Source organism: Scylla paramamosain, chromosome 39, assembly GCF_035594125.1.
Source record: "Scylla paramamosain isolate STU-SP2022 chromosome 39, ASM3559412v1, whole genome shotgun sequence".
NCBI lineage: Eukaryota > Metazoa > Arthropoda > Malacostraca > Decapoda > Portunidae > Scylla > Scylla paramamosain.
The window spans coordinates 7,187,501-7,197,500 of record NC_087189.1 but is presented as its reverse complement, the minus strand read 5'-3'; the positions used below and the strand labels follow the sequence as shown (position 1 = coordinate 7,197,500).

General features: G+C 40.7%; 1 protein-coding gene across 1 annotated transcript in view; it reads right to left on the bottom strand.

Annotated features, from left to right (window-relative positions):
• Positions 1-10,000, bottom strand: part of LOC135092138 (uncharacterized) — a 154,662-nt gene that overhangs the window by 137,570 nt on the left and 7,092 nt on the right. The window lies entirely within an intron of this gene.

Here is a 10,000-nt window from a genome sequence, read left to right as displayed (position 1 = left end):
AAAAGGTTACTGATTAAATGCCTTGTATAAGATATAATAGTGTATTGGTTGATTACAGGTAACTCAGCGTGACAAGGAAGAGGGATCAGCTCAGGAGTGCGTGGAGGAGGCTGGCTAACTGAAGCCCGGCAGGTGATATACTCATGATCTTGCATTACATAAATTATAATCTACTTGCTTTCATCACACGGACAATGAAGAAAATGGAAGGAATAAGTAACTGATTGAACTAATGAATGAATAATAAATGAGTGATTAATTGATTAACTGAGCCCAAAAAATAAATCAATTACTGACTTTTTTCCTACTTTCCTAAATGTTTCCTTTGACTTATTATTATATAGGTACTTGTGTAGAGGAGAGAGAGAGAGAGAGAGAGAGAGAGAGAGAGAGAGAGAGAGAGAGAGAGAGAGAGAGAGAGAGAGAGAGAGAGAGAGAGAGAGAGAGAGAGAGAGAGAGAGAGAGAGAGAGAGAGAGAGAGAGAGAGAGAGAGAGAGAGAGAGAGAGAGAGAGAGAGAGAGAGAGAGAGAGAATCTTAGATGACAAGGAGTCTGTCCAAGGACACAAAAAGTGAATGCAAAATAATCAGCTCAATACACACAAATTATACGAGTTTATAAAAATTCAGTTCCAAAAGGCGTCTTGATATTCCTCATTTAGAACAGGTGAACTCTCAGGGAGGAGTAAAAAAGAAAAAGAAATAGGTAGAGAGTTTCAGAACTTACCAGTGAAAAGGATGAAAGACTATAGGTAGTGATTAACTCTTGCATTAACGAGATGGAAAGCAGAGAAATGAAGTGTGCACCGAGGTCACGGAAGAGACGAGGGGAAGATGCATTCCCCTCCTGTTGGCAGATTCAGAACAGTAACCATATAAACAACGGCAGAAGATAGATGCAATACTGCCGCGGCGAATGAAATTAAAAACAATCTGTTAAACAAGGCGAGTTTATGAGAAAAGCTTTTGATTTCACTCTGTTCCGTAAACCTGTACGTATAAGTTGATCTTCCCAATTCATAGAATCGTGCTCTATACAAAGACAGATCAGACCCTGGTACCGTGTCAGAATTTGGGAGGACGAAAAGAAATAGCAAAGCGACACAGGAATTTACTTGTGGAAGCTGTTTTAACAAGAAATGCGAGGTGGTGTTTCCAGTTGAGATTTTTGGAAGAGGACAGCCGAAGCATATTCGGTGTAGAGCAGGGGAAACTAAGTGTCAGTGATGAAAAAAAGAATTGTTTTCTGGAGGATTATATTGAGAAGATAGATGAAGGAACTGAGATTTTGAAGCACTGAGTATACCGAGGTTTGCTTTCCTCATTCAGATATTATAAAAGGTCCAAAAGTTAAAAGTTCAGAGGCTTCTCTGCGTGAATTGTTTAATTTCTGGTGAGTTGGATGTGTGGTAAATGATGCTAACAAACGTAGAATAGAGTCAGGAGTCAATAGTGTAAGAATAAAAGGAAAAAAAGTGGTGACAATAAGACCCTGTGGAACACTATTCTCAATAGGTTTAGGAGAACAGTGGACATCTATCACAGCACGATAATATGGCCAGAGAGGAAACTTGATGTGAAGGAGCTGAGAGATGGACAGATATCGTTTAGGGGGTGTTAGACTCTTGAAGTATCCAAGGCAACAGCAAAGCTTTCACTGAGATTCCCATGAGTGGATAGCCAAGATACAGTAGAGAAAGCTACAGGAGTACCGGTGGATCTTCCTTAAGGAACTCCATTCTGACTTTCAGAAAGGAGACTGCGGCCAGATAGATGCTAAAGAAACTTCTTGTTAAAGACAGCCTAAAAAGTTTTTTTTTTCTTATGTAGGAGGGGCCAAGAGCCACAAAATTAATAAAAAAAAAAAAAAGAGCCATTGAGGTGCCGGTCCCCGAACAGACTCAAAAACTGTCGTCAAAGATTAAAGGGCAAATGTCTTGAAATCTCCCTCTTGAAAGAGTTCAAGCCATATAAAAGGAGGAAATACAGCAGCAGGAAAGGAGTTGCAGAGTTTACCAAAGAAAGGATAAATGATTGAGAATACTGGTTAACTCCTGCAGTAGAGAGGTGAACAGAATAGGGATGAGAGAAAGAAGAAAGTCTTGTGCAGCGAGGCCACGGGAGGAGGGATGGTATGCAGTTAGCAAGATCAGAAGACAAGTTAGCATGAAAATATCGGTAGAAGACACCAAGAGATGCAACACTGCGGCGATGAGAGGGAGGATGAAGACATTCTGGGATCCTGTGTGGGGGGGTTCCAATCATACCGCTCTTCTAGACAGGGTGGAGTCAAAAGCTTTTCATCTCATCAACTCCTCTCCTCTAACTGACTGTCTTCAGCTTCTCTCTCATTGCGGCAATGTTGCATGTCTAGCTATCTTCTACCGCTATTGTCATGCTAACTCCTCTTTTGATCTTGCTAACTGCATGCCTCCCCTCCTCCCGCGGCCTCGTTCCACAAGACTCTTCCCCTATTATGTCCACCTCTCTAATGCAAGAGTTAACCAGTATTCTCAATCATTCATCCTTTTCTCTGGTAAACTCTGGAACTCCCTGCCTGCTTCTGTATTTCCACTTTCCTATGACTTCAATTCCTTCAAGAGGGAGGTTTCAAGACACTTATCCTTCAATTTTTGACTACTGCTTTGGACCATTTTCTGAGACTGGCATCTCAGTGGTGTTTTTTTTTTTTTTTGGGGGGGGTGATTTTTGTTGCCCTTGGCCAGTGTCCTTCCTACATAAAAAAAAAAATCAGTTAGAGGAGATGAGTTAATAAAACGAAAAGCTTTTGATTCCAACCTGTCTAAAAGAGCAGTATGAGTGGAAACCTCCCCTTATATGTGGAGCATACTCCATATATGGACAGATGAGGCCCTTGTACAGAGTTAGCAGCTGGAGGGGGGTGTGAGGAAAACTGGTGGAAACGACTCAGAACACCTAACTTCATAGAAGCTATTTTAGCTATAGATGAAATGCAAAGTTTCTGGTTTAGATTATAAGTAAAGGACAGACCGAGAATGTTCACTGTAGAAGAGGGCGACAGTTGAGTGTCACTGAAGAGGGGATAGTTGTTTGGAAGGTTGTGTCGAGTTGAATTAAGTTTTTGAAGTATTGAACAATACTAAGTTTGCTGTCCCAATCAGAAGTTTTAGAGAGATCAGAAGTCTGGCGTTCTGTGGCTTCCCTGCGTGAACTGTTTATTTCCTGAAGAGTTGGACGTCAACGAAAAGACGTGGAAAAGTGCAGGGTGGTATCATCAGTCTAAGAGTGGACAGGACACGAAGTTTGGTTTAGAAGACCTTTGATGAATAATAGGAAAAGAGTGGGTGACAGGACAGAACCCTGAGAAACGCCACCGTTAACATATTTGGGAGAAGAACAGTGACCATCTACCACAGCAGCAATAGAACGTTCAGAAGGGAAACTTGAGATGAAGTTACAAAGAGAAGGATAGAAGCCATAAGAGGGTAATTTAGAAATCAAAGCTTTGTGCCAGACTCTATCAAAAGCTTTTGATATGTCTAAGGCGACAACAAAAGTTTCACCAAAATCCCTAAAAGAGAATGACCAAGACTCAGTAAGGAAAGCCAGAAGATCACCAGTAGAGCGGCCTTGACGGAACCCATACTGGCGATCAGATAGAAGGTGGTGGAATGATAGATGTTTAAGAAACTTCTTGTTGAGGATAGATTCAAAAACTTTAGAGTGGCAGGAAATTAAAGAAATAGGACGGCAGTTTAAGGGATCAGAACGGTCATCTTTTTTAGGAACAGGTTGAATGTAGGCAAACTTCCAGCACGAAGGAAAGGTAGATGTTGACAGACAGTTGAAAGAGTCTGACTAAGCAAGGCGCAAGCACGGAGGCACAGTTTCGGAGAACAATAGGAGGGACCCCATCAGGTCCATAAGCTTTCTGAAGGTTAAGGCCAGCGAGGGCATGGAAAACATCTCTGTAAAGGATCTTAATGGGTAGCATGAAGTAGTCTGAGGGTGGAGGAGAGGGAGGAACAAGCCCTGAATCATTCAAGATAGCGTTTTTACCAAAGGTTTGAGCGAAGAGTTCAACTTTAGAAATAGATGAGATGGCAGTGGTGCCATTAGGTTGAAATAAAGGAGGAAAGATAAAGCAAAGTTATTGAAGATGTTTTTGGCTAGGTGCCAGAAATCACGAGGGGAGTTAAATCTTGAAAAACAGGACGTGAAAGATAAAGCTCGATAGTTTAAAAGACCAGAGTGCTCACCATTCTCAGAAACAAGCTAAATGTAAGTAAGTTTCCTGCAAGAAGGAAGATGCAGCCATCAGCTGCAGCCATCTGGATGAAATAAAGGAAGAAACAATGAAGAGAAAAAACTTCTGGGAGATTTTTGTTTAACAGTCAGAAGTCATTAGATGGAGAGAAGGTAAAATTTAGATTTCCTTTTTTTTTTTTTTACTAATAATAAAAGATGTGGGACAGTTCTGATATAATTCCGAACAGAAATATGAAGGAAATTAGTTTCATGAGATGGAAGGCATATCTTGCTTGTGAGCTGCCTCTATCCTGAACGCACGAGAACAAGAGCAAATGTTTTGGAGATTAGAGAAACCATGTGGAATGTATGCATCCATGCCAGAAACAATCACCTCCATTCTGCGCTTCGCACAAAGAATTCAATAATCATTCCAAGAAAAATCATAATAGTATCACGTCAGGTCTTTCTACTTGAGAAAGGAGTAATGCCAGAAGCGCCTCCGCTGCGGAGGGTGTAGAGGCGACACTGGGACAACAGGACAAGATATCGAAATAATACTGAGATGAGGGAGGTTTAACAGAGTGAGAAGAATTTGACAGAATATTCGACGCAACTCCAAAGTGGTCAGGAATGCTTTTAAGCTGCTGGAAAAGTTACTCTGGCTGTATTAAGTACGTATAACACGTCCGAGTATAATAAAGGCTTGTTCATCAGGCTTGTTAATGTAACGTGATGGAAGCTAAAGCTGGTGGTGAACAGTGAAATCTCCAACCATGGAAATTTCAGTAAGGGAAAAATAGGTTATAACATGCTCCACTTTGGAAACCAAATAGTCACAGAATTTTACATAGTCAGAGGAATTAGGTGAGAGATATACAACACAGATATATTTTAGTAAGAGAGCGACAGTGAAGTCTCAGACACATAGAGGAATATTCAAAGGACTCAAGAGCGTTAGTATGAGAGCAAGCTATGCCGCTGCATATATGAATGCAACGGACAGCTTTGGCATGAAATGAGGGAGAGAGATAAGAGGAAACAGAAAGGATTCTGATGCCAGTAGCCTTAGACTCCTGGATGTCAATGTTAAGTGGAAGTCTTGGAGGAAGTGAGGTGATGTTCCACTGACTGGAAATTATATTTAATGCTGTGAATGGTGCAGAAGTTAACATGGAGAAGATTGGAAGTGGTATCAACACAACTCAAGTCCTTATCGGAAGGTTTGTAATTACTATCGGAGGTATTTGTAATTTCTTCAGGAAGGAACCTCCGGGTTCTTTTTTTTTCTCTCTCTTCTTTCTTTTCACTGCAAGAGCAATTTTGATACTGAAACTGTGTTGGTGTTTGTAGCGTACACAGCACGAATATAGTGTCAATAATAAGAGTGACAGCCTTTTGAGGACAGTCAGCAACCGCTCCCTCGTGTCACTGAGTCACGAAAGGCCACGGGCAGACAGGACACGGCGAGAGTTAGACTATCCCTGCTGAGGACATCTTAACCCTTGTGGCAAGTGTCTGCTGCCTACTCTTGATGCAGATTATGGAATATATCCGTTATTTTACACTGAAACATAAATATCCACGTCAACTCTCTCTCTCTCTCTCTCTCTCTCTCTCTCTCTCTCTCTCTCTCTCTCTCTCTCTCTCTCTCTCTCTCTCTCTCTCTCTCTCTCTCTCTCTCTCTCTCTCTCTCTCTCTCTCTCTCTCTCTCTCTCTCTCTCTCTCTCTCTCTCTCTCTCTCTCTCTATTATCGCTAATTTAAACAAAGTGCAACCACGAGCCTCGAACAAAATCACATCAAGAAGGAGCGGCAAGGCAGTGCTCCCGCTACCGCCTCCCTTCACGCTGCCCCCACAAGGTTCAACGTTCTCTTTTTACTCTTCGTCTTCCGTCCTTATGGCATAAAGAAGAGTTTGTTGGAGGGAATATAAAGTTGTATTTACTCTATCTCTCTCTCTCTCTCTCTCTCTCTCTCTCTCTCTCTCTCTCTCTCTCTCTCTCTCTCTCTCTCTCTCTCTCTCTCTCTCTCTCTTATATTACCTTTTTTTCAGAAAACAAAAAAATAATTAATAACTAAACAAAAACTGGAAACATGAAAGATATTTTCAAGAAAACAAAAAATCACAAAGAAATTAGAAAAATGAGAAAATGAAACGATAATGATGATAATGATGATGAAAATGATGATAATAGTGATAATAACAACAACAACAATAACAATAACAACAATAACAACAACAACAACAACAACAACAACAACAATAACAATAATAAACATAATAATAATAATAATAATAATAATAATAATAATAATAATAATAATAAAAATAATAATAATAATAATAATAATAATAATTATTATTATTATTATTATTATTATTATTATTATTATTATTATTATTATTATTATTATTATTATCATTATTATTAAAATAAAAGTAGTAGTAGTAGTATTACTAGTATTAGTACACGTAGTAGTAGTAGTAGTAATAGTAGTTATAATAGTAGTAGTAGCAGCAGTAGTAATTTAGTATATAAACATAACATATCAATAAGAAAAAATAAATAAAACAACAGAAAAAGAGACGAAATATGATAAAAAAAAAGGAAATTAACAGGAGATGGTAATTTCTCTCTCTCTCTCTCTCTCTCTCTCTCTCTCTCTCTCTCTCTCTCTCTCTCTCTCTCTCTCTCTCTCTCTCTCTCTCTCTCTCGACTTGAAGTTCAGAGAGAAAAAGAGAGAGAGAGAGAGAGAGAGAGAGAGAGAGAGAGAGAGAGAGAGAGAGAGAGAGAGAGAGAGAGAGAGAGAGAGAGAGAGAGAGAGAGAGAGAGAGAGAGAGAGAGAGAGAGAGAGAGAGAGAGAGAGAGAGAAAGAGAATAGAAAATTTTCATTAACTTGTTATACTACTACTACTACTACTACTACTACTACTACTACTACTACTACTACCACTACTAGTACTATTAACACTTCTGTTACTACTACTACTACTACTACTACTACTACTACTACTACTACTACTACTACTACTACTACTACTACTTCTATTACTAGTACTACTACTACTACCACTACTACTACTACTACTACTACTACTACTACTACTGCTGCTGCTGCTGCTGCTACTACCACTACTGCTACTACTACTACTACTACTACTGCTGCTGCTGCTGCTGCTACTACTGCTACTACTGCTACTGCTGCTGCTACTGCTGCTGTTGCTGCTGCTGCTGCTGCTGCTGCTGCTAATGCTGCTGCTGCTGCTACTACTACTACTGCTACTGCTGCTGCTGCTGCAGCAGCGGCTGATGTTGCTGCTGCTGCTGCTGCTGCTGCTGCTGCTGCTACTACTACTACTGCTGCTACTACTGCTGCTGCTGTTGCTACTGCTGCTGCTGGTGCTACTGCTGCTACTGCTACTACTACTACTACTACCACTACTACTAAAACAGGTACAGCAAGAACAATAATAATAATAATAATAATAATAATAATAATAATAATAATAATAATAATAATAACAAAAATGCTACTCGATATGAAGTTCTGTTACACCAGTGAACGAGGAGGGTGAGGGGGACGCCATGCCAGCGTCACTACGGGAGGGAAAAAAACATCTGTACTTCGAAACCCGATGACACGACTGAGGATATTAAAGAAATGTGGTAGTAATAGTACAAAGGAATACAAAGAAATACAAAAGAAGTCCATGGCGACTCCTACACCAGCCTCGGAGTCTCCATCTGTGGAGGGGACCACAAATGTCCCTAGATCAGACTGCTCTTCTGGTATCGACCCTAAGTGTCTTGACACCCCCTCAACTTTTTCTTCATTAACTTCTGCAACATTCGCTGCCCTAGATCTAATTTTCAATCTGTAGAACACCACCTCTCCTCTTCTAAACCTCATCTTTTCCTCAGTGAAACACAGCTGTCTGAGTCAATTGACAGTAGCCCCTTTTCTGTTCCCTCCTACTTTCTCTATCCTCATTTTCAATCCAAAGCTGGATGTTGCGTTTATGTGCACAACGACTTAACCCACTCTCGTGCCCACACCTTTGAATCTTCCGAATTTTCCACCTACGACTACAAACTAAACTTATCTGTGCTGTATACCTCTCACCTAACTCCTCTGACTATAAGAAATTCTTTGACTACTTAACTTTCAAAGTGGAGCACATTCTGACTCTATTCCCTTTTGCAGAGATCTCCATTCTTGGACACTTCAATGTTCACCACCTTCACTGACCATCCTGGTGAACTAGCCTTCAACTTTGCTATCCTCCACGACCTAGAGCAACTGGTGCAACAGCCTACTCATATTCCTGACCGTCTTGGAGATAAGGCCAATATTCCTTTTGCTAATGTTGTTATCCTTTCTTCTCCGTTGGGCTCCTCCGATCACAATCTCATATCTGTATCTTGTCCTATCGCTCCAGTCCCCCCTCAGGATTTCCATAAGCGGAGATGCTTCTGGCGTTTTGCCTCTGCTAGCTGGGAGGACCTGAACAGGTATTTTGCTGATTTTCCTTGGAATGACTACTGCTTCCGTATCAGAGATCCGTCTCTGTGTGCCGAGCGCATAACAGAGGTGACAGTGTCTGGCATGGAGGCGTATATTCCTCAATCTTTTTCTCGACCTAATCCTTCCAAACCTGGTTTAACACAGCCTGTTCTCGTGCTATACATAATAGAGAGGTGGCCCACAAAAGGTACTTAAGCCTTCCATCACCAGAATCTCATATACTTTATATTTCTGCCCGGAACCATGCCAAGTCTGTTCTCTAACTAGCCAAAAACTCCTTCATTAAGAGAAAGTGTCAAAATCTTTCAAGATCTAACTCCCCTCGTGACTTATGACATCTAGACAAAAATATCTCCAATAACTTTGCTTCTTTCCCTCCTTTATTTCAAGCAGATAGTACCACTGCTATCACATCTATCTCTAAAGCTGAACTCTTCGCTCAAAACTTTGCTAAAACCTACTTTGGACGATTCAGGGATTGTTCCTCCCTCTCCTCCATCCTCTGACCAATTCATGCTACCTATTAGAATTCTTCGCAATGATGTTTTCCATCCCCTCGCTGGCCTTAACTCTTGGAAGGCTGATGGACCTGATGTCCTCCTATTGTTCTCCGAAACTGTGCCTCTGTGCTTGCACCTTGTCAAGTCAAACTCTTTCAACTGTGTTTGTCAACATCTACCTTTCCTTCTTCCTGGACGTTTACCTATATTCGGCCTGTTCCTAAAAAGGGTGACCGTTTTAATCCCTCAAACTACCGTCCTATTGCTTTAATTTCCTGCATCTCTAAAGTTTTTTTTTAATCTATCCTTAACAGAAAGATTCTTAAGCATCTGTTACTTCACAACTTCTCTGATCGCCAGTATGGGTTTCGTCAAGGCCGCTCTACTGGTGATCTGGCTTTCCTTACTGAGTCTTGGTCATCCTCTTTTAGAGATTTTGGTGAAACTTTTGCTGTTGCCGTGGACATATCAAAAGCTTTTGATAGAGTCTGGCACAAAGTTTTGATTTCTAAACTACTCTCCTACGGCTCCTATCCTTCTCTCTGTAACTTCATCGCAAGTTTCCTTTCTGACCGTTCTATTTTTGCTGTAGTCGACGGTTATTGTTCTTCTCCGAAATCTATTAACAATGGTGTTCCTCAGGGTTCTGTCCTGTCACCCACTCTCTTTTTATTATTCATCAATGGCCTTCTAAACCAAACTTCTTGTCCTATCCACTCCTACGCTAATGATACCACCCTACAC